The sequence below is a fragment of the Haliotis asinina genome, chromosome 3 (assembly GCF_037392515.1).
Source record: "Haliotis asinina isolate JCU_RB_2024 chromosome 3, JCU_Hal_asi_v2, whole genome shotgun sequence".
Classification (NCBI taxonomy): domain Eukaryota; kingdom Metazoa; phylum Mollusca; class Gastropoda; order Lepetellida; family Haliotidae; genus Haliotis; species Haliotis asinina.
In genome coordinates, this window is record NC_090282.1 from 70,924,040 (window position 1) to 70,951,039 (window position 27,000).

Sequence of the window (27,000 nt, forward strand, 5' to 3'; positions counted from 1 at the left end):
ATTTGTAATATACTTTCACCTATTTGCAAATAATTTTGCCATGGCAACCTGTTCCAGTCTACGAGGACAAAGCGACATGGACACATGTTCGCGGATAGCGGTAGGTTACAAAGGCTTCATGTTTTTCTAACAGCGCGCAAACGTTATCACGAACTGTAGAGGGACATGTTTACTTATAGACATTGTATGCAACCGACTTCACAGTAAGGGTTCTCTTCGAGGTAAACATCGACTGATATTTAAAGATTGGAAGGCCTTGAGTAACACGTGATCAAAATATGTTGGAATATCCTGTCTGCACTCAACACCAGGGTACACTGTACGCAACCGACTTCACAATGTGGGTTCTCTTCGGGGTAAACATCGACCGATATTTAAAGACTGGAAGGCCTTGAGTAACACATGATCAAAATACGTTGGAATATCCTGTATGCACTCAACACCAGTGTTACCACTTAAGCACCACTTAGGGATTACGAGCAAAAAACCCCTTGACGCTAAAAATGGCTCGTTAAAGAAAGACTTGTTTTGAAACTGGAGTGTTCTTTAAAGAAAAAGTAGCTCAAGCCATGTGTGAATCAATATCTTCGAACATATATTTTATTAAAGAATACATCAAAAGGGGACCAGAATATTCACTGTTGAGGGGACAGTTTCCACACGACGTATTCCACTGACGATACTACAGGGTAGGTATAATGTACCCGAAATTAACTACGGGTAACTGTAAACCGCCCAGAGGTCATATACGGGGACTACAATGGCACCATGACGCGAAAACCAGTCACGTGCCTGGGACAAACTCCAATGTAGATTATTTCTTTCGCAGACCAAGACTGCAAGGAGCACTATATTGTCAACCAGAGACGATCTTGGGAATGGTCATTCGACATATCAATTCAGTGTGCTTCAATAATTACATCAAACCTGGAAGCAAAAGATGGCTGTTAAGTTGGCGGATAAGTAGAACCAAGACTTATACTGCTACCTACTTCTATTTCCGTGGGCGATTCTCAAATTACGTGGCACATTTATCTTCTTCGTGACTAATGCCTTAGGCGACGAAGCACATACTTTGGTAATGGTACTAGTTTAAAGTAACCGTTACCATTTTCGAGTCTGTGACAGGCAGTTAGGAGTTGGGAGAACGTGAATACGCGACCCTAGTCTCATTCTCCTTGACATTATTGAAACTTTGGAGCAGCTATGCCAATTTTCATTACTTCGTTCAATCAACAGATAAATGAATCACAGACGCTAAACTACATTTAATCCTTGAATACTAAAGCCTCGTCTGAGTAAACTAATGTTTCTTTAACGCCTCATTTATCCATACGGGTATGCAGACATCCAATGTCAGAAATGAACATGTATTTCACAGCAGAAATGGTTTGCAGATTAAAACGCAAAGCAGAGATGACGTCATAATGGTTATGCAGCAGCGCATAGTCTACCGTCCTAGGATAGACTTTCTGCTGAAGCCTGAAGACTTTCTGCGTTTGCTCAATACGCCGAAGGACCGGGTTCGATTTCACACATGGGTGCAATATATGATGTTCATTCCTGGTGTCCCCCTCGTTGATAATGGTGGAATATTGTTAAAGCGGCGTAAAACGTAACTCACTCACTGGAGCGTCGTTGTTTGGGCCGAATCCATGTCTGCAGTCTCGGCCTCGGAATGTGCCCCTTAGAAAAAATACTATATGACCAGCTGTTTCTTACGGAAGCGCTGAAGGGACATGAGTATGAGAATTTTTGTTAATATATATTTCGTGCGCACGAGATACTATAGCGTGCGCATGATATAATATAGCGTGCACACGATTTACGAAAGCGTGCGCACGTTATACGAAAACGTGCGCACGATATAATATAGCGTGCGCACGATATACCAAAGCGTGCGCACGATATGATAAAGCGTGCGCACGATATAATAAAGCGTGCGCACTATATAACATAGCGTGCGCACAAAATGAAAGGAGACACGTATTTTTAAATGTTAAATCGTGCGCACGAGATACTATAGCGTGCGCACGGTATAGTATAGTGTGCGCACGATTTAACAAAGCGTGCGCACGATTTTACATAGCGTGCGCACGATATGATATAGTGTGCGCACGCTTTGTTAAATCGTGCGCACGTTTTGTTAAATCGTGCGCACACTATACTATACCGTGCGCACGCTATAGTATCTCGTGCGCACGATTTAACATTTAAAAATACGTGTCTCCTTTCATTTTGTGCGCACGCTATGTTATATAGTGCGCACGCTTTATTATATCGTGCGCACGTTTTCGTAAATCGTGTGCACGCTATATTATATCATGCGCACGCTATAGTATCTCGTGCGCACGAAATATATATTAACAAAAATTCTCATACTCATGTCCCTTCAGCGCTTCCGTAGTTTCTCAATGCACGTAATGGTCAGTGAGTTTGGATTCGCAGCTTTGAATAGCTTCATGTGGGAGACATGCATAAGGGGCATTGCATAGAGTGGCGCTAGCTACTATCTTCTCCCGTGTCAACCGTTGCGGTTACTGTGACATTCTGGAAATAGTGATTCCAATTTAACGACGCTCTGAACAGCATTGCAACTATATAATGGCAGTGCAACTATATGATAGCATTGCAACTATATAATAAAGAGTGACGAAGCCTGATGTAATGTCTTTTCTCTTTGGTGAATGCGTGAGAGTGTGAATGAGCGAGCAAGTGTCTTTTTAACACTGAATTTAGCAATATTCCAGTAATATCAAGACAGGGAACACCAGAAATGAGCTTCACAGAATGTATCAATGTGGGGATCGAACCCGGTTCTTCGGAGTGATGACCTCACGCTTTAACGACTAGGCTAATCCATCGCTCCATGCACAAGTCATTAACTTGAATAAACTTTAAGTAATTACCCGCTCACCCTACCCCTCACTGGGGTTTCTTACAAGGACCATGGTCTTAATGGTGCGTCAGACTTTATGCGCTGCCACACAACCATTGTGACGTCACTGTAGACGACCATGTAGTGCATGAATAAAAATGCTAAAGATTTGTTCAGTACAATTGCCTGATCATATATTGTAGAAAGACGCCGGGCGACATTGCTCAACAACAGCTGAAATAATGTTTCGACTATTTTCGGGTGTTTCCGCTTCACGGTCTGTTTGAGAGGCTAATGGCACAAACAATGGTATAGTCGTTTATCGCCTCACCGCGGGTCAGGTGGCGCCTCGGAGGTGTACGTTCGGTGTTTTAACGACAACAAGTGTACATAAGGACATCACACATTGTGGGTGAGGAGGCCTCAGACATGGCGGTGAGATATGGGATGTCTCAACTATGTCATTTGGGAGCACGACCTTGAGGCGTCGTCAACAATAAGGCAGATATACCACTCACACCTGAAGCAAGCACACGTCACCCCTTTCAAATTCCATGGCTGATGAGACTCATGGCTGTCATGTGGACTGGTGCAAATGAGTATTTGGTTTCCTTTAAAACTACAGTTGGTGTCAACGATCCTTAAAGACGTTTAGAGTTGACCATTGTCCATGTAAGAGTCCTTATGTCGTCAATTTCCCCCTTTTCACTGTCGGCAGCAACCACGGGCTCAGACAAACCAGGGCTATCACCAGAAACGTCTAAAACCTGCTTCTCATTGACCTTTCCACTCATATTAGCTTAACACCGTTACATAAATGGAATACTTTCCAAAGCGGTGTAACGCTCAACGCTCACTTACAGTCCCTTGCTAGTCTAAGGGAGGTAAGTCGGTTCACTTGTGCCCGGATTTCGCCGTGTCAAGAATGCAACCGCGATCACGTGACCGACGACTCTGATTCCGGAAACGAAGGCAAGATACTTTAGGATGTGGGAATGTTCTGGAGTTTTGCCGTTATTCATATTCATTCTCGTAAGGGCGAGGATTATGCACAAGTGCGTACTTGCCCTTTAGTTTAAGGCAAACATAAAACCACGATCACAAATATTGTAATGGCGGTGTTGGTTACAAAGCTGTTTACACAATGGTTGAACTAGCGGTGGCACATGCTTCAAGGAGGCCAACGTCCGACTGTACATCAGAACCCTCAAAGGTACCGGACAATCCTGAATGCAAATGTCAAGGTTTACGAGAAACTATTTTCCTTCATGAGACTTGGCCAATACCCAAATTTCTCTCAGACTGTCGAAAAGATAGCCGGGAGCCTACAAAAAAAAAAAACATTAATCGCCATGTCTTCTAAAAAACCCGTCTTTTCCCTGTCCATTTAAAATGAATGGCATTATCAAGACGGCTAGTACCTTGGCATCAATGGCCAATTCCTGGAGGACCACGTTCGAAGGATTTGTGATAAGGTAGAAAATGAAGAAAAACAATGTTTTCGCTGTCATATTGCTGGTTTTTTGTCAGAATGATTCATGTAGAATTGAAGACTATCTGCAAGTAGTACACAGTCACCATGTCGTACGGTGTAATTATTGTAAAACATGGAGAGTCAACCAAACACTGATTTACACTTTAACTGCACAGCGCTCCCTTCTTTACTGTGTGTAATCTTATCATGAAACCTGGCATCTCAGCGAAATGCAATAAAAACTGAAATCGATCGGACATTTAATCCAAGCCAGTAGCTAAACTGTGACATTGGACCTCTGAGAGTCAGTGAGTCGGTGAGTCGGTGAGTGAGTGAGTGAGTGAGTGAGTGAGTGAGAGTGATTTTTAAACACACTCAGGACATTTTATATGGCGGTGGTCAGTAAATAATCGAGTGTAATCAACAGGATGACCATAAATCCATGCAGCTGGAGTATGGCGACATGTGTCAACAAAGTTCACCCGAGATCGACCACCCGATCCCGTTAGTCGCCTCTTACGACCAAGAATGGTCAGCAAAGGACCAGTTCTAACCCGAATCTTATAGGGTTGATTGATTGATTGACTCTCGGCGGTATGGAAGTAATCGAGCTCGGATCAGAAAGTCCAGTGATCAAAGGCATGAGCATCGATGTACGCAATTAGGATACGATGACAATTAAAACGCCACGACACCAATCGCAGAACATAGGTGCCACCGCTGGCTTTATATTGTATCTGATGGAGTTACGAAGATCTCCGCGCTATGGTCGTCATTTAAGCGAGACCCTAGCGTCTTTGTATAAATGAATGGCGTGGTGATAATGGTGTTACGCTCCACGGAACAATATTCCAGTAATACCACAGTGACAATGGACTTCACGCAGTTTATTCACGTAGAAATCGGATCCGCGGGTACAGCGTAACGCTTTAACTACCGAGAATGAATAAAATACAAGTACTCCACATGACGTATGTAATGAGAATTAACTTTAGCGGCTGAAATTGAGTGATTCGGTGGGTTTATAACAGCTTTCGACAGCTTTCAAGTCATATCGTGGCGAGTTGGCTTAATCTGTGAAAAGAACCCCATGTGGAGCAAGGCAAACACGCTTGTCATCTTGCCATAACGAGGACGATTCCTGGCCTGCCAAAGGGACGCATCTCTGCGCGATTAATTGCGGCGCCTGGGACATCAGTTGCTGACAGTGCCTTTAAACTGATGAATGAATTAAAGAAACGTATTTAAAAAAAATAACACAATTAACCCAATTAAGCCGACGTAATTGTGAATGTAGGCCACGCAAGTGCGACTTCTACCACGACCTAGCTCAGTTAGCTGACCTCTGTACCAAGACGAACATGAGAATGAAACTTGGGCCAGGCCAAAATGGAGCTCCCTTCCTCCTATAACTGACTATCGACTTTCATTTCCAAGCATATGAGACTACAATGGTGATTGTTCAGGCAGGCTGCTGCATGACGGTTGATTTACATTGTTATAATGAGAGAACGCTAGCCCAAGCAGCTGCGCGTATTTCTAATAATTATATTTTCAGACACACAATACAGTGCAGCTACCTTCACGTCAAACACTTTTCTGACCATTGTTCCCTATTACTGAACCCGCTGACCTGGCTGACACGTCTTCGTGTCCTATTTGTGTAGACCGGTGCTCATGCTGTTGATCACTGGATTGTCTGGTCCAGACTCGAGTATTTACAGACCGCAGCCGTGTATATATGGAATACTACTGAGTTTGACAACCAACCAACCAACCTAAAGCCTATTACTGATGTGATATTACTTCATGAGGATCATCCCCTAAACATCTTAAAACAAATAACCAAAAAAACACAGAATTTTAGTGATTGCTAGGGTTTTGGTCTAATTCTTCGGATCTTCGCAATAGCTGAATAATTGCCGATGGCACGTTAAGCAATATTTACACTGTCATGGAGCCTTTGGATGGTTTTGTTTAATATGTCCATTTCAACAATTGCCTAGACCGAGGCTCATGCTATGACAGGAGAGGCTGTTCCAGGTTAGGTTATATTTCCAGCATGCCGCACACTGCGGCGTGAAACAACCAGCCAGCCAACCTTTTTGACATTCCCAAAAACTTCCCCATGGGAATTATTCCACATACACTGCATGTGCAGTATCATTCATCGTGACAAAACTATGTCTCGACCACAATCGTTTACCATATTTCCCATCAGACCCGAAAATGTGATATTTGTCTTAGAAATGCAAACGCTTCTAAACAAGTTTTGTGAGCTCCAGCAACAAAAAGCCCGTGAATACATCCCACACTGCGCGTAGAACAAAGTTGTATCTGTATAACATGTATGACTTTGAAAGCAATACACAGAGAGCAAAACTAACGTTTAAAAACTGCTAAGATGAAAAAGCAGCATTGTAGGACATGGTGCCATAAAGCTGTGTAAAATTGTGTATGATTTCCTATTAAAATTCCGGGCAAAATAACGTACCCATTTAAAATTCAGATTTGACCGAAACATTAAAAACTTTATACATGTTGCAAGGCTGGAAGGAGTCGCCGGGAAACAGTAGACCAAGGTCATAATCCCCATAACAGTCCATTTAAAACATGCAACCATTTCTCGTTTGTTTCGGTTCTAGTTACCAACAATCACGGGCGTATTGTGTCATTTGCCTGACAATTTGACGTCCCTGTTTTCAGTATTTGATGAGATTCCAGGAAACAAATAATGAAAATTTGTAATACCATAAATCCATGACAAGATCCGTCTGTTCATTGCTCGCCTGAACGATCAAATCTCAGTTTGGAGCTGGGTAGTTGGGCAACAGTCGAGGATTTTAATTTCATCTGAAGAGTCCTTGATGCCAAGTTACGATATTTGATTTATGCATTAAGTGCATATTGCATCAGGAGACTTTAGTTGTGCGTTATGAAACCACGTGGCAATAGGTTTAATTCTCGCCATTATTCTACAACAACGAGATTGCATGGCGCCGACTCGAAAATGTTTCTCTAAAATAAATTCGATGAGCAGTTCTGTTTAAAAAAAATATTCTAATACGTTGGACACAATATCCTTATAACATCTGATCCCTCAACAACAACCCGTCTAATCCGTTTGAAATCCTGCTCCGTGAGATGAGAAAACAACGCCATTTTTAAATCCAAGCTCCTCAAGGTTACCGAACGTAACAAATCCCCGAAAAATAAATGGACAAAGGTAAAAGACCATCTGATGTCGTCTTATTAATGTTAAGAAAACATCCTCACAGATTAACCTTAAGTTTGATTGACATTCTTGCAGTTGGTGACAACAAAAGAAAATCCATGACTTCTTAGGGTTTTCTGCATCCAGCTACCAAAACCACGTCTACAAGAGTGAGTGAGTGAGTTTAGTTTTACGTCGCACTTAGCAATATTCCAGCTATATGGCGACGGTCTGTAAATAATCGAGTCTGGACCAGACAATCCAGTGATCAACAACATGAACATCGATCTGCGCAATGGGGAACCGATGACATGTGTCAACCAAGTCAGCTAGTCTGACCACCCGATCCCGTTAGTCGCCTCTTACGACAAGCATAGTCACCTTTTATGGCAAGCATGGGTTGCTGAAGGCCTATTCCACCCCGGGACCTTCACGGGTCACGTCTACAAGAAGCTTTTGAGTCTATTTCTCAGAGTCTGCCGAAAAGAATATACCGCCTACTCAAGTCTATCGCGATTTGTCAATTCTAGGTTAACTCAGCTCTGAGCCTGCTCTTCAAGATCGTTCTGGGTGCCATTTGGATTAGTTTTGAAGACAGATTTGTATTATTACATAATATAACATTATTAGTGGGTCTAAATGCCAGTCTTGAAGAATTTCAACTCCTGGCACTGACATTCACTTAAATTCTAACACCCCATACCCCCCCCCCCCCATCCCCACCCCCATCAGACTTACTCGATTATTAACAAACCTCCGCCATATAGCTGAGATATTGGCGAGCGCGGCCTTAAACAACGAACCAACCAAGCATTGGATTTATTCTGACCTACATTGTCAGTGGGCACCCATAGTCGCTCCACTGGCACCTCTTCTCTTACTACCATCTATCACGCTAATGGCTGTAATATCTCTTCTGACAAGCTACAAAGGAGTAATCCATATAACGAATTGTCATTCTGATGACTCGTACACTGATTAAACCTCCTGCTCAGAAAAAGTACATTTCAAGAGGCAAAGAAGACAAAACTAAGACCCTAACAGATCACATGCTAGGAAATATTCCACAGCCATCGAATACAAACACAATTCTAGTCCAATTCCGTTCTAACACACTGGGACTTCTGAGAAACACAGCTCCAAGAAAGTACAGAAATACGTCGACACAAACCTTTCTTCAACAGGGATCAAGGTAATTGATTTATCTCATTATCCAAATAGCTTGTTAAATCTTGCAATTCATAGCAGACTATCATCGTTCGGTTATTCGTGCCAAAAGTGTTATCCATTGCTGCCTATTTCAACACACATACCCACAAACTACACTACACACACGCGCGCGCACGCACACGCACACGCACGCGCACACACGCATGGCATTCTTTGGTCGTGATCTCTCAAGCCTGGGGTCCTAGAAAGAAAGTTGCTGTCCATCACATTGAATATATTCTTTGATCGGCAATATTAACATTTGGGAGACCCTTATAACATGGTGAGAGTGATATGCATAATCTTTCAGCCTGATCTTCGTTTGATAATTGTTGTCCACGTGAGGCGGTGGGTTTGCTTAGTGGTTAACGCGTTCGCCCGTCACGCCGAGTTCGAATTCCCCCATGAGCACAATATGTGGAACCCATTTCATGTGTTATCCGCCGTGATTTAACTAAATGCGGCACAAAACTATACGCACTCACTTATCGGTGTCCTCTATATTTCAGAATCGTTGTGCTGTGCAAAACAAATACACAAACAATCCACAGGCTGTTATCAGACTGGCGGCCCCTGCGCTGTCGTCTATAAATAGCACTACACTGACGGCTGGTGGGCACGAGATCCCCACATGATTCGAGATCACGGACAAGGATAAATCAACCATACAACATCCACCACAACAACACAAACAACAATAACTAAACAACATCACGCTGGAAATGATCAAGGTACTAGCCATGGGTGCAAGAGTCGATACTTCGTCACATCAAGACATATTAACCACTTGTCTACACAGTAATAAGTAACATGGAGCCGTATCACCTTTGTGGATCAACCCAAAACTTACTGATACGAAATATGAATTTCGTTGTTGTTTATAATTCACATAACGCTTGAGTTCATGACAAAAGGTATTTTCCAACACTTTGGTTTGTACTGTAATGGTAATTTCATGGATGCACTGCATTTTTGACTTCATAAAACACCAGGAAAATCATGACGGATAGTCTTAGGATAACAGTTTATTAATCGTTTGGAGTTAAAAGCCTGAGCTTTGAATGATCCACAATTAACTTCCTGAGGTAGCCAACTTGCCCAGACAGACCCCCTTTAAAGATTTGAAACAGGTGATTATCGGGCCTGATTATGACACGAGACTGCACATTGGGTTCAGTAAATACAACATGATGAAAACTCGGGAAAAAGATGATTTTGAAATTGAAAAGTGGTGCTCTCAGTGGTGGTAGACAATTACTACGCCCTTTTGTGACCTACGTACTTGGCTGTCCACGTGGATTACATATGGATCGCACGTGCGTGTCTGATGCGGCTTACATGATCCGTTCGTGCCACGGGATTCACCAGAACAAAAGAGCAATGTCGGATTATGAACGATTTCGCAGGGAATGGTCGATGTTTTAATCTCCATGGTGAACTGTACTGGTTCACAGCCAGGATATCATTAATAAGAAAAGGCGTGCAAACTTACTCACAATGAAAACCTGTAACGTAACACTACGAAAACGATCCTGGTGTTTATCTTTTGTTTGCAGGATATCTAGAGTCTTGTGACATCCTCATTCAGCCAACGCCAGTGCCTCTACTAAGTGACGCACGCAGTGCCGGAGAAACAACATGTAACAAACATGAAGACAAAGACATCATTATCTCCAATCATTATCTCCTCTTCATGAATATGTCTACTAGTTATGATGATGTCAAATGTTTTGATAAAGTGGAGGTATTGAAAACAATTTATTCTGAATTCCAAAACTGCCAAAAGGCACCAATACACCACCAGACCAATCTATGTGCCAAGTGTTGTTTAGTGAACACTTATAAAGTTCTCCTCTTGAAAAGGGCACACCCACCAAATTCAGTCAAATACAAACTTGTTGCCATGGACACGCAAAAAATTATTTTATTCAGAATTCTAAAACTTGCATAAGGCATCAGTACACCACAAAATTTAATTATGTGCCAAGTTTGGCGAGGAAATAGTGACGAACTAGATCGGAAAAGAGCACACCCACCGAATTCAGTCTGAGTCAAACTCGTTGACATGATACGAAAAAAATGATTTATTTAGTATTCCAAAACAGCCAAAGGCACTAGCACACAACAAGGTCTATGTGCCAGTTTGGTGAAGAAATACTGGAAGGTCTGAAAGTTATGCTCCGGTAAAGACAAATGTACACGGATGGACACGGAGTCCAGTTTAAGTAAACTTAGTCTCAGTGTATTTCGTTACACTCCACCATGGGGTCTAAACAAAACCTAGTAGAAGGTCGTGTCAGGTAACCTTTGAGCGACCAATGACCGTCCAATCAAACACGAGACGGTTAAACAGATTTAACCAATCAGACAACGGCTACTATTTAAGGATCGGAGGGACTTTCAAAATATTCAGATTACTGACACAGATCTCTCCACAAACAAAAATCCGCATTTAACACAATTATTTGACCTGCAGAATATATGGGCTTTGGGGTTTCTGTTCACATGATTTCCATTAGCTAATATTTCCGCAAGATGACATCCTTGAATATTGTCAAAAACACCATTTTCAGCGACTGTCTACTCCCCGTTGTCATGGTTGTACGTACGCTGTGTGCATCACCCGGAAGCGACCGTACGCTAAATAGCATTCGGAATCGTTCGGGTACGAACCTTTTCGAGATAAAAAGTTCAAAAGGTATGTGCGAATGTCCACTTTCGCGATTTGGTAAGCTGTGTTCTGATTGGTCAGTCTCAAAGGATACGCAACTTCCCATAAGTTTTGTTAGACTCAGTAGTGGAGTGTAACGAAAAGTACTGAGGATAAGTTCACGTAGACTGGGACAGAGTCCATTTTTATAACCCCGGAAAACGTGTTGCGGGGGATAATTAAATTCCAGGAAAAACAGTCGCTGGCGAATGTTTTCGCCATATGCAGTGGAAGCTGTCTAAACCGGCACTCATCGGGACTGAAGAAATAATCCGGTTTAGACAACATACTAGATTGTAGGGATGATAATGAATGTACATGCCACGGGCGGGACTGAGATTTTATGCTGGTGTTGCCGGATTGGACAAATGCCGGTTTTCACAGCTTCCACTGTACATCCGATTGCACGATGAAGAATGGGTCCCGATATTTTTCACACGTAAATATAATGAGAATACTGAAAATATTCATACCGCGTCTTTTCCAGGCTAGATATCTTGCTAAAAACGCACAATTTAATCATTGATAACTCAAGCTGCCTGTTAGGGGCCGCCTGTAAATTTTATGGCGAGGACACTCGGGGGGTAGTGGTAGGTGGGGGAGTGGTAAGACACTCCCACAGAGACAGAGACACACACACACACAAACACGCACTCGAACGACACTCCAACGACACTCCTACCAAAATATTGTTCTAAATGTTCCTGAAAACGGCTTAAATTGTCGCTCACATACTCTCAGTTTTCCTGACGTAAATAGTGGCGCATTCGTTTGGGTTGTGAGGGTTCATTCAAGTGTTTGCCTTTTCCTCACCCAAGGAGAGCATTTTAAATGTCAAGAAGTCTCATAATGCTTAAATTACTCTCTGGAAAATGTTGAATTGGTAGTTATTCTATATCGAAGCATGAATAAAAATAACTCCCTAGGCCACGGTTTCTTTTCACCAGCTGAACAGTAGCTGGCCGCCTGACAATTTGCTGATGTCTTTTTCATACTGGTGACCGTTATTTCTGCTATAGGGCACATGGTTCCAGAAGGACGTACCCTTTTCCTGAAATTGTACCACTTGAGAAATAATAGCCACGAATTTATCAAGGTCTCCAAAAGTACATACGGGCAAGATGGAAACTGATACCTCTAGTCAGCAATCTTGTCTGTCTTTTACAAATCTGGGAAACACTCAATCTAACTGAGTGTAAGAGCTCGGAATGAAACGTCTAACTAGAATGTGAGATTTGTCGGAGCTACATTTAAGAACGAACCAGGGCCCTTATTCTCGAAACGTTCGTAGCCCAAAGAATTCTTAACTCTGGTCGTAGCCAATGCGTTAAGAACGGGTTTAAGAACTTCGTTGGGCTGCGAACGTTTCGAGAATTGCTAGCCAGGTTGAGAAGCTGGTAACACGTCCTAAATCATCTTTATCACCGACGAACGTACTGGGCTTTTGGAATAGGCAGCGTACACAGATAAGCCACTGATAATTTGATACTCTGACTGAAATGTCTGGATGCCCTGAAGAAAGAGAGATACCTTGTCGTACGTAAGGCGTTTTGTACGTACGTGTTTTGTACGTACGTGTTTTGTTCAACTGACATCGGGTCAGTAGGCAACGATAGTCACAATGTATACCCACACAAAGAGACACTCTACTAAATGTCACTCACAAACCTCTGCAGGGGGTCGGCGTTTAGCATTATGTTCATATGAATATATTCATGCTGAAGCGATGGGTCAGCTGTCAACCATGTCGTTACAACCCTCCTTGACCTATTTATGCTTATGTCCTTGTTTTATCATATTTTGTCTTTACGTGCTTTTTGAGAAAGTTCTATATTATCAGTACATTCATAAACTGCATAAACTGCCTTCTTGACGAGGTCTGCATCAGCTCAATGTGGTGGAAAAGCGTTCAGTGATGCAGATCATAAACGTCTGTATTTTTGTGAAACAAAAGAACACAGAGCTGACAAAAATGGAAACAAAATCAGGCCGAAACGGGGTTTGAACCCATAAATTCTGGCGTGCCCAATTCTGCGGAGCCTCTGACGTTTTAGACAATTCAGTTCCTATTCCAAATACTATATACCAAATACTGACATGGGTTGGTGACGACATACTACATATTGGGGTCGAAACGTCTTTGTCATGGAGTCGAACTCGCGATCAGCGGATCCTGATACGACCACGGGATCCAAATACCAAAGATGAACCAGTTAAACAAAGGAAAAGAGGCAGCAGAGTCTATGGTCTTGCTGTGTTTAGCTTATTAATTTCGGTAGGGAAGGGGCATAATTAAATCTAAACTACTGTACACCCGCTAAGAATGGACTACCGCTGTTGGTGACTAAGTGAGTTTAGCTTTACGCCGCTTTCATATTCCCGCACTATCATAACGGTGGACATAGACGTTGCCTTAACATTGTACCCATGTGTCGAATTGAGCCTGGGTCTTGGGGGTGACGAGAGAACGCTTTAAGTAGCACTAGGCTACCCCACCGCCCCTCCACTGTTGGCAAAGGGGGAGGGGAAGGATCACGGCACTGTGTTACATGGTGTCCATGCTTTTAACAGAATCAGGTCCTGGATATCACCCACCAGTAGTAGCACTGCACAGCACAGGATCAATCAACAGCTATCACACACATCTGCTGAACAGACCTAGATGACGTCATAGGTCAATGACCGATGGTTATCCGATAGTAAGCAGCTGGTAGATACGATGCTACATATCTGACCATGGGGCCTACATGCGATAGATAGTCTCGCTTAGATGAAACATTTCTTGTCGGACAAGGCGTATTCTAAGACAGCTGCATTTCTTGTACAGCTCACATAATCGATGTTTCCCTGACGTCTCAATTGCTGAGCTGTGTCACTGTACAAAGGCCATTCTAACAAATTAGTTAAATTTCAAGCTGTAGAGGAATAAGAAGGTCGACGGAAACAGAAACTGAATGCCGTGTGTGTGACAGAGAAATTGAAACAGCCCAAGAGTGACTGCTTTGAAGATCTGCTTCTCAGACATTTAACATAAGTGGGAGGAAAACAGCGCCCTAAAGAACCAATACAACATTAATCAATCATGTGTGTAGGACAAATTATCGGTGAGATATATGTAAAATTTTAATGGTTGCTAAAACAACAATGTGGGAATATGGGTCTGCACTGATAGGAGTTTTGGTTGAGATGAAATGAGGATTAAGGCGATTTTCAGCCGAATGTATGCACGTGTCTTTGTGCGCGCAAAATGCAAGCGTTTTTGTGTGTGTGTGTCCGTGTGAAGGGGTGTAACGAGGTGAAGGTGAGTGCGTGTGTGTATGTTGGCGTTGGAACCCGGACCTTCGAATTCGGTGTGACACAGAGAAAGGGTGTGGTGTGCGTGTGTGTGTGCGCGCGTGCGCACGTATGTGTGCAAAACTTCAAAGTGGTCTTTTTCCGATAAAAATGTGTGTGTGTGTGTGTGTGTGTGTGTGTGTGTGTGTGTGTGTGTGTGTGTGTGTGTGTGTGTGTGTGTGTGTGAGTGTGAATTGGGGGCTACAAATTCTTCATCAGAAACTTTGAGGCGAATTACACATGAACATGAGAATATTATATTTTCAACTGAAAAAGTTATTAAAGTTCATGTCTCCTTTAAAGGAATACATTCACAAATCAAACACCATATGCCAGGTATTGGTGGAACTTTCCATGCTCCATCTACACAAACATGTACATTTGTTTACAATACGCCGTACAAATAATAATGCTGCATTGTATTCCAATAGGAAATGATAGTAATGTCGAGTTTAATTTTCATATAAATCACATTTTGCTTCGTTATCGATATAACACTGGCGTGGTTCAGACTTCGTTTATACTGGGGATAGATTACATCTCGAAGGAACATTCCTGAGTTTTTTCATCAAACTCTTGTACCAGAAACGAAATCTGATTTCTCAGCCGTATTGTCTTTCTTATTACGTAGTCTTCCACAAGTGTCTAAGGTAACAACGAATAGTTTAAAGGATAATGTCTATGAAATATAAATATTTCTCTAAAGGAGTGGGGTTTTGTCCGCTAATCTAGACTTGCCTCTTTGAAGGATAGAACTAGTATACATCAAACGACTTTGCATTCGGTACAGACTTGGAGCAAGGCTACCCCTTACGTATTGTATATCGTTACTCCAACAGTAAAAGTATAAATCGTAGTCTACCTCGTGGTTTGGTAGACTGTCAGTTTTACCTGAAGTCATGGCGATGCACAAATCTCTTTGTTATTTTCTTCCTTGTTGTTTAACATCACAACTCCCATTTCAAAGTAAAGATGTGTTATGGAGGATCTTATGTAAGACACTTCCACGCAGCAAACACAAGACTTGTCTTGGCACGCATCTCCCGATGCCAACGGTGTTATGTAAGAAAATGTATTTGGGGATTGTCTTACAATACCATCTGGGTTATTCGGCCTGTAGTCGGAGTGGGCTGTGTGAGGTAGACGGAGGTACCTACCAGTTGTGATGATGGTGGGTTGACCTACATAGACCAGAATATCCAGTCGAACATATTACAAGGTGATGGTGACGTGAGGTATCTCCTCTCACGGTGGTGGTGGTGTGTGCGTGCGGGCGTATGTGCGTACGTATGTGCGTACGTGCGCAACAATAACGTAGTCATATCGTCCTCATATAACCAACATATATTTCCTTGAACACACTGAATGCTCAGTTGTGGAAAATTTCTGCCAGCTCGTGTCCTTCAACAATTGGGGTCGTTTTAAGGCTTTCTTTGTAAGCTGCAGTCAGTTACCGTAAACTTCGGGAAAATGCTCTAAAGAATAGTGAGTGGGTGAGTATGGTTTTACGCCAGTTTTAGCAATATTCGAGCAATATCAAGGCGGGTGACACCAGTATTGGTCTTCATACATTGTGCCCATGTAAGAAATCGAACCTGGGTTTTCGGTGTGACTAGCGAACGCTTTAACAACTAGGCTATCCCACCGTCCCCTCTATAGATTAGATCTGATAGGGGTAAAACACAAACACCTGGGCAAAGTCGGAAGTGTAATCATCAATGTTTTGTCCATGAATGTATTCGACGTACAGAAAATAACTACAATTTGATGACTATCTTATCCTGTAATAGCAATCGTGTTCAGTTTACTCTGGGAATAGACTTTTCAGCTAGGTTTTACTGCGGGACCACGATGTTTCTGCGAAGTTTACTAGGTACTTTACGGCGGGACTATGACGTCCCTGCGATGTTTAGTAAGGTTCTTTACTACGGGACTATGATGTTCCTGCGATGTTTTCTAAGGTGCTTCACTGAGGGACTTTTGAGGTTCCTGCGTAGTTTACTAAAGTGCATTACTATGAAGTTCCTGTGATGTTTAGTAAGATGCTTTACTGCGGGACAATGATGTTCCTGCGAAGTTTACTAGGTACTTTACTACGGGACCATGATGTTCCAGCAAGACTTACATTTGCCTAGACTAAAATGGCCCCGATAGTGTTACTACAGTGCTTTACTGCCTAGACTAAAATGGTCCCGATTGTGTTACTACAGTGCTTTACTGCCTGGACTAAAATGGTCCCGATTGTGTTACTACAGTGCTTTACTGCCTGGACTAAAATGGTCCCGATTGTGTTACTACAGTGCTTTACTGCCTAGACTAAAATGGTCCCGATTGTGTTACTACAGTGCCTTACTGCCTAGACTAAAATGGTCCCGATTGCGTTACTACAGTGCTTTACTGCCTGGACTAAAATGATCGTGACTAGTTTATTAAAGGACTTTACTGCCTTGACAACGGTGGACCTCCGCAGATTTCTGGCTACCTCGGAAAAACGGTCCTTTCTTCCCTTACCAGGCATCGAACAACACCGATTAGACATCTAACAAGCCATACATTTTCAGAGAACGGCAGAGTATCCGTGTGCCTTTTCATTTCCCCTACCTCAATTCACAAAATTATGTTTGGTATACATGATGTGTAGAATGAGACATTGTGAGACATAAACAACGCAAGCATGCAGCAAGATAAAAATGATCATGTGCAGTTTTATTCATACTCTCACGTCAATACTTGTGAAGTGATTTTGTAAACACTGACTGAAAGTTCACTTCGGCGTTCGTATACAGTCCAAGACATTCTCAACGATTCTCGGCTCATAGGCTTTTTTTCCATCACTGGTGATTTGGCCGAACAACATTTTTTCTTTATTTTTGTGATCGCTTCACCCTGTGAAATTCGACATTAAATTCATGCATACTATAAATTACGAAAAACGCAAAAAATGGTGATTTAGAGTCAAGACTGACTAGATTTGAGAGCCATGTTATTTTCACATAAATCTGTCCTGCAAAGAGCGGATGATATCATAGAATATGCGAATTTCAAACAGAATTCAATACATGACTTCGGAAATGCTGTCTCAGAGTCAATCGCGAAAACAGCGTCTGAATTACACACAGTTAGGATATGGCGCGGTTTTATGTGATGAATATGTCGTAATGGAAATTAATCAATTCCGCCAAATCATATCTATAACACAGCGCAAGGAAGTATTTGAGGAAGGCACGGAGAACTTGAATATGTGCCTCACAATAGCACGTCACATCTGGCGGCGAAGTTCTGCATGTAGCCTTGCTCATAGGCTTTATTAAACGATAATCCCACATATGTATTGCTGTTGGATCTTACCAGCTACTAATAGACTAACAGATAGTCTCTGAAATGAACATATTTTACTGAAAAAACGTTCATACTGAAAAAAAAAATAATATAATGAAATGAAACCCTGAGACTCTCATCATTTTATGGAAATCTAGACTTGCCACATTTTCTAGACTTGCGTGGGCTCTTTTGGATATATATACTTCAGGGTCTGTACGACAGACTAAGTTACTAAGACTGGATAAGTAAGGACGCAAATCTTTTCTGTGGAAAAGTTGCTCTGACGATGTATATGATTTAGAATTTCTAATAATTATTACACAGAAGACTATTTACATTTTTTCACTTCTTTGCCTATTTATTGTAGTCAGTGTGACATTGATAGGCGCACTTGTGCTATTATATCAGTAGATACAACAATAAAAGATATACCTACAAAAAAAGTATTTAAATGCCATCAGATAGCATCATAACTTATAAAAGACGTGCAAGTCTCCCACGCCGACGCTCTCGCAACGCTTCAAGCGTTGAAGCAGTGACGTTTTGCTATACGCGATCTGGGCTGGGGAACGATATAGGATCACCGGAATGAGCCTGTTTAATCATGCTGAGATAACACAATCAGCAGTGGCCGGTCGCAGTTCAAGATCCTCAGTGGCCAGTGGTTACGTCACATGTCGGTGTTTCAGGAATGAGGGTATACCCCAGATTGGAGATGATTGTCTCGCTGACACGGCCACTGTGGGATTCGCCAGGCTGATATAGATTACAGAGAGGGGAGACAAAGTTCACGTGTTAATAAAGACATAAACGCTACTAAATTTCGAATCCAGTGGAAACCCGATACGTATGATTTCAAGGGACTTGCCAAAATTGTTTACTTATCAGGTATGTTACTTATCCAGATGTCTGTGCTGATTAATGTCGGATGAGGCTATGTATGACTTTTTCCCGCATCCCCCTGAAATTTAACGATGGTGAAAAGACTTATATATTTATACATACTTAGGTAACATGGTTTGAATGAAAGCATGTTGTGTCTTATGCTCAGAATAAACTGCCTACATAGGCATATGCCGTTAGGTTTAGGGTTAGGTTCATATGGGTATACGGGTGGGGGTCTTTCCAGCAGATATATGTACAGTTAACAGTCTCTTGAAAATTTATTTGTTTTACGCCGCACTCAGGATTTTTCTAGCGGTCTGTAAATGATAGAGTCTGGACCGGAAAGTTAACCAATTCAGCGAATCTGATCACCCGATAACGTCAGTCGCGTGTCACGTTAGCCATGGGGTGCTGACACGGATCTATTAACCTGCGTTATGATCAGAGTAGTGAATTTAAAACACAAGACTGCATAAAATGTTCTCCTCTATACCTAATAACTTTGAGATTCACGAGGCTATTGGAAACATGCCAGTAGTATCGCAGGGAACGACAGTAGGTGTAAGTGAGTTTCATTCTACCCCGCACTCGGCCTTTATTACCCACGAGGGCGAAAATATCAGGGTTAATATTTTTCAATGGATCTCCTACAGCAAAATATCACTTTATCATGGTGACGTGACGTCACGAACAATGACGTCATTTTCTTCTGACACTCGTGCCTAAATATCGGTATAGCACTTGATCTCGCCCAGGAAATACCAACAGTTAGACACTCGTGCCGTAAACATTATATGAAAATAGGCACTGATGCAATATCCTCTATTTAACTATTTCACTTATCCCACGTCAACGTTAAAGCTTAAAGTTTGTTTTGTTGTTCGGAAAGAACATTGCATTTCGTAACACGCGTAACTCGGATCTGAAAACCTAAAACCACATACATGAATTGACTGTTAATGTACTATCCATAGCCTTATGACTCGAGGACATGTGGACAGACCCTGTGCTGCAGAGCGATTCTCCCCTGCGTTATATACAGAAACTATACATCATGATGCAAATATAGCAGGTGTACATAACAGGTGTATCATGATACAGGTTTGTCAGCATCAGATGTGCCATTTTTCTTGGGTTTAACCGAAGAGGTGAACGTCATAGACCAACTTGTGAGCGAAACAGTTTCCAAATTTTGCTTGCCAGTTGGGCTAGCTTTGCCTGAATTTTACTAGCTCACAAATTCACCAGGCCGAAATCTGAATGTAGACAAGGGTTCAATCATTAAGCTACGGATATGATGAATACATTTATTTAAAAGTGAATTATAATCTTGCACGATTTAAAAGTGTATTATAACAAGTAGGAGATAGAGATATAAATTTAATTTACAAAATGACCCCAGTCGGGCTAGTGACTGTGGAAATTTACTGGCCGAAATGGATATTTACTTGCCTCTGACTAGCAGGCCAGTTGCGATTTCATTGACCAGGCATCGTAACAAAAATATTAAACAGACGCTGTAATCAAACGGGAATACTGTTCAAAATGAAGCAACACATATTCTCTCTCTCTCCGACATCAATAACAATCTAAACATAATTATGAATTTGAAATTCTCACTTCCATACTTTACTGCACGTATCCATATCCACCACTAGTCTCGTCTCTGAAAGTTAGCACAATACTCCCAGTGAGGATAACACACACGTCCTGGAACTACTGTACATATATTTCACTGTTTCTCAAAGAACGATCCGACTCTGATTGCCGAACTTCGCACTACACGGATGCATTACAGCACGGTAGTTATTGAGTTAAGTAGGAAACCTTTGGTCTGGTCAGTGACCTGCGATAACGCACCACTGGCAAGACGAACCATTGAGTCGTGTTGGGTGAGTGATAATTTGGGAGAAGTCTACTGCTCTTTCTGTCGCGCCCAGTTTACTATCGGTACACATCACAACTGTACTAGTCAGTTATACACGACACATACTTCAGTTACACACGCCAGCTACTTAACTAAACAAATAAACTTTACTCATAATCTATAGTCACCATTGTCACTCATCGTGTGCACACAACATCCTTACAATCAGATACACACATCAGTAGCGTATAAGGACACCATGTAAGGACAGCCTATGCGTACGGAGAATACGGACAGTGTATAAGGACGGTGCATCAACATAGCGTATGAGGGCAGCTTATAAAGACAGCATATAAGGACAGCGTATGACGACAGCGTATAAGGACGGCGTGTGAGGACAGCGTATGACGATAGCGTGTGAGGACGGCGTGTGAGGACAGCGTATGACGACAGCGTGTGAGGACGGCGTGTGAGGACAGCGTATGACGACAGCGTATAAGGACGGCGTGTGAGGACAGCGTATGACGACAGCGTGTGAGGACGGCGTGTGAGGACAGCGTATGACGACAGCGTGTAAGGACGGCGTGTGAGGACAGCGTATGACCACAGCGTGTGAGGACGGCGTGTGAGGACAGCGTATGACGACAACGTATAAGGACGGCGTGTGAGGACAGTGTTTGACGACAGCATATGAGGACATCATATAAGGATGGCATATATGGGCAGTGTATGAAGACAACCAGTGAGTCACTATAGAAGAACTAGTGTTTTTAGCAAATGGTACTGATGAGAAAAAATACATAGAAACCCTTAGTCTCGGAATGCACATAATTTTGATAGAAACAAATATTAACATTCCTGAAAAATGAAAAAAAAAAGGATCTGTGAGATGGTAGATTCCTCAACCTGAGGAAATGAAGGCTAAATTCAGAAAGAGAGTTAGCACTGCAGGAAGGGCTGGACAGAAATAATACTGTTCTGGGACTGTGAAATACACTACACAAAATATAGAACTCACTCCCATCTTGAATCCTGAATATCCACAGACGTAAAGGCCACTGAGATCGCATTACATTAATAATTGAATACTGCGGTACATAATAACTAGGAAAAACAGTATCGTGCCACAAGGTCTCTTTCAGATGTTTCTGAATAGATTTTCCGTGTATCTATTGCTTGTCCCTATTATAAAACATATCCGGCGATGTTCGTCACGTAATACATCGTAACAATGATGCACAACGCACTACCCCAGATAGATAACGATGGAAATTTACCCCGACAGCCGTAGTTTTAGCGGCAAACTTGTCACAACTGTTATGACAAGGGGATGAGAAGCACACCAAGGCTGGATAAATAAACTGAGAAGATAAAACCATTCACTTTTTATTTGTTTGTTTATTGGTTGACCTAATACACCGTAATATTTCAGCTAAAATGTATATGACCTCATAAAAATGAGTCTGGACCAAACCTTCTAAAGACTAATATCATAAACATGTCATACGACATTTAACATAAACCTAGATATATGTGCTTGGATATAGATTGACACACATGCAGAGGATATTGCATTACATGACATGACATTACATTCCTTCCTACGAAGGCGAACAAATTGCTGTTCATAAACTACTCAAAAAAGAAACGCATAGGTAGTATTTTTCAGTGTAACTTTTCGAATTTGAATTATTGGTGTCCATGTTATACGTATATCGGAAATGCAAACATTTCCGAGTTTGAATCCATTGTCATTGAGGACAACTCGCCAAAATGCACCAAAATCTGTTTTCCTCAGTAAGTGTAATAAATTTATGCGTTTCCTTTTGCACGCACATTCCACGCATCATTTCCAATAAAGGTAGGGAGTTTCAATGATCTTGCGACATGAACAATGTCATGACGTAACATTTCTTCTGCGACATTGTGTTCTACATGTGGCTAGCCAGCCAAGGTTTGAAAGTAGATTTGGGTAGATTTGGGTTTATTTACCTCAACGACTTCGGTAATAAACAGAATATTATATTCGTGCCCATAACATACTATGTTTACGACACTCGCTCTCTCTTTATAGGCACTCGTATCTTACACAAAGTATGACATTGGCACTCATATAATATCATCTATTTACATTACATTACATTACATTACATTACATTACATTACATTACATTACATTACATTACATATTCATGACTTCGGCTTTTGTTTAAGTGTATGGCAGCTTGTTGTCAAAAGCATCATTGGAACTAATATACTCCGAAACAGGGTAAAACCACGTTCTGTTCTTTAAACAACTTACATTGTGCACTTGGAAATGTATTATTTAGTCGTCACCAAAGGCAGATATATTTACCAGGAAATGGCCTTGTTATGTGAGCCTTGTGAAAAAAGTTCTGAAGAGGAAACTTTTTTTTAATTGTTTGTACACTGGCGGATGTTACTTCTCCTAGAGCCTCACGCTTAGTGTCTGACTATACGAACGCTTAGTGTCTGACTATACGAACGCTTAGTGTCTGACTATACGCCATATTGATGAAAACAAACATTTTATGTTAGTTTGAAAAGAAGTTCCAGTGAGATGAGAGATTCAGAAGCTGAACACTGGGATTCTAGACTTTATCAGTTGGGATTTAGCGTTGCAGGAAGGTCTGGGTGGAAGGGAAAGTAATGAGGTTCAGGGATTGTGATAGGCTGAATATCTGAATATATATAATTTTGATATAACAAATAAACCCAAGCCACAGCGCGATGCGAGATTCAGAACCTGGGGAAATCCGACTTGCTTCATGTAGTGCCTTGGCAGAAATAAAAATGTGTTTCAATGACTACTACTACTACTACTACTACTACTACTACTACTACTACTACTACTACTACTACTACTACTACTACTACTACTACTACAAGAGCCCTCCTTGCACTGAGTGACAGTATGGGAGTGGGACTGACGTTGACGACAACAGTATTTGTGTACTGGCGAAACATGAAACCATTACGCCATTGTGGGCTTACTAGCTAGCCAGAGGTCAATATGTCAGCGGGGGCTTGGAAAGGTGGACGGGGGTGGGTGTATACCGCCTCGGTGGACACGTGAACAAGTGTGATTATCACGGGCATACTACTTGCACAGGAGTAATGGTTTACGTAATAAACTATATATATTTTCAAAACGCACACACACACACACAAACACACACACACACACACACACACATATACATGTGTGTGTGATGAATTATTGACATTCTTGCTTTTGAACAAACAGACTAATGCTTAGTCTCTGAATACACAAAATTTTGATCATGACAAACTAACACATATAAATTGAAAAGGAGCCCCAGGGAGACCAGAGATTCAGAACCTGCGGAAATCTAGACTTGCTTCATTTAAAGATTTAGCATTGAAGAGAGAGCATGGGAATAGGGAAAATAATGAGGCTCTTGGACTGTGAGTCAGATTAATGAAAACAAACAAACACCACTGATAACAACTACGGGTTTGTTGAGGAGCGAATACATTTATCATACAGTTATTGTCCATTATAGGCATACGTCTAGCAACAAACATTGCGCAATACGTTTTGTTCCTTCAGGTCACTATGAGGTCACATCTGGTGTTGTGACTGACAAAGAAAACAAACGCGCGCGCGCGCGTGTGTGCGTGTGTGAATGAAAATGTATGCGTGTGAATGAAAGTGTGTGTGTGTGTGCGTGTGAATCAAAGTGCGTGTGCGCGTGCGCGCGCGCGCGTGTGTGTGTGAATCAAATTGTGTATCAGAGAATGAAAAGTGTGTGTCCAACGACCGACAGAATGACTGAATCACTGCGCCATCGTGATAAAATCTGTGGCCAGATACCATGATCTAATAAAATAACACTCTTTTCACATGGGCTCTGGTGAAACATTTCCGTACATACCAGATCATAAACATTATGTCACATATAGTCAATTCATCCTATACAGACATGGGCGGTTAAGGGCTTCGCTCATCATGCCGAAAACCCGGGTTCGATTCCGTATGTGGGCACAATGCGTGAAGCCCCTTTCTGGTGTCCCCGGCCGTAATGTTGCAGGCATATTGCTAAAAGGGACGAAAAAGGATATTCACTCACTTCTAATCAGACACTTCGTGACAATATGACATGACAAAGACTCATTAGACGCTTGCTGCATCATAAAGCACTTGCAACTCAACCATAATCAGAAAGTGAAACCACAAATTAGAACATGTTTTCCCGTGATATTATAATAACACCTTACAGTTGTGCTAATGCATCATTTTTTCATATTTTTATAAAACGATTGATTGGGTTTGACGGGGTTTCTGTTACTGCAGCTAAGTGTATCGTTATCACTGCAATCTTGCAGCTCTCAGGGAAATAGCATCACAAACTAACGCTGTGGATGTTTTATCATTTGTGATTGAGAACGTTCTAGCAAGGCATTTCTGCCGTTAGTTGCAGTGAAGCGACCATTTCTTCACACAACGGTCTTCGTCACAAAATAACTTCCCAGTTTAACTAAAACCGATATTACTGAATGTTTTGAATTTAGCAATGAAACCTCTTGATACTGCAAGTGATAGAATGAACTGTAAACGAAACTAACAACACACAGTGATAGGTCGGACACAGGGATCGGGGGTTCGAGGCAGAAGTGTACATGAAATGTACACGAAATGTACATGAAATGTACATGAAACTAACAACCAGACACCATGAGGCAAGTGCGCATATAGACAGCGAAAGACGGACCGTATACACCGACATGCAGGGCTTTATTAGGGCTCAGAGGCTGAACGTGACCCGACTACAAACCATAGCGTCCGATCATTTCAAGCATCAATGCACGTTATATTGACAGAATGAATCTACACATACATCCCTGCCAACAGTCAATGGGTCAGTCGATGAAGCACAAGGCTGACGAAACGCATTCGGTTTTGAACAGCTGATCAACTGCTGACGGCGAGCTGGGTCGCCCAGAAATGTAGGCCAACTCGTAATACGATTAAACAGCTGGTGTGAGCTATACTGAGTCTTTCTGGGCCATTTGAACTAACATATCATTCCCTACACAGTCATAAAACGTATTTGTCACCTACACTGCATTAACTGAGGCAGATTATACACCCGAAAACCTAAAACAGATTCCATAACCTAGCTGTGCTTGTTGAGTATCTCATAGGTCAGGGTCGGTCGCGGTCATGCTTCGCTGCCTGTACAACAACGGGATAGAGAGGACTTACGTAAACAACAGGGAGTTGTTGACATAATCGAATGGAAACCTTCAAGGGGGGCAGGTTACGGAAAATCGCAATATTTCACATATTTGTATGTTATCTGAAACAAAATCGCGTGATCAGCTGAGCGAACAATGAACCAACACGCTATCAACACAACTGCCTGTGTCATTTCTAGCGAAGCGATTTATACAGCAACGGTTCGTTCCTGTCCAAAACAAACGACAGGATTAAATGTTTAGTGACTATAGAAAGGTTTTGAACTTACTGTCAAAGTTAATATCATCCACCGTCTCCTGTAAACATCGTCCTAAGTCTCTCCTTGCTTGTAGGCACCGACCCAGTTGCGCTTTGACCGACATGCGCACTGAAGGGATTTGGACAGATTCCATTCATCGCCGAAATTGTAGCGCTTCTTTATGTCGCACATCTTGTGATATTTTGATCGTACCTGGTCATATCGATTACTGTAAACTATGCTTTTGGGGTGAATGGGTTTTATTGATTAGTCCCAATATTATATAAGTAAATCAATACATTTGTTTACTCATTAGTAAAGGAAAAGAGGTTGACAGAGGTTGACTCAACCACCGTGTGATTTTTTTCATCTAAATATTTTCAGTAGTAGTACTCTGCAGAAGACTATGTATAACGCTTACGCCGAACATTGTGTTTGTTTTTCAAATTCAGTTTTCAGCGTGGTGTCAGCTGACTGAATATGGTTTTACGCCGCTTTCACAATATTCCAGCAACATCACGACAGCGGACACCAGAGATGGGCTTCACATATCGTTGTACCCATGTACACCTTCGGTGTGTCAAAAGAACGTTTTAACCACTAGACTCTGTGGTGTCGACGGTGTG

At 41.9% G+C, this 27,000-nt stretch overlaps 1 protein-coding gene across 2 annotated transcripts in view; it reads right to left on the reverse strand.

Moving 5' to 3' along the window:
• LOC137278406 (neuromedin-U receptor 2-like) overlaps positions 1-26,487 on the reverse strand; it is a 45,243-nt gene extending 18,756 nt beyond the window's left edge. The window contains exon 1 of one of the 2 annotated variants that reach the window (XM_067810708.1): positions 26,405-26,487. The gene's annotated coding sequence lies outside the window, so the exon portion shown is untranslated. The remainder of the gene's footprint in view (positions 1-26,404) is intronic. The other variant, XM_067810709.1, reaches the window with a different exon arrangement.
• Positions 26,488-27,000: the final 513 nt, after the last annotated feature.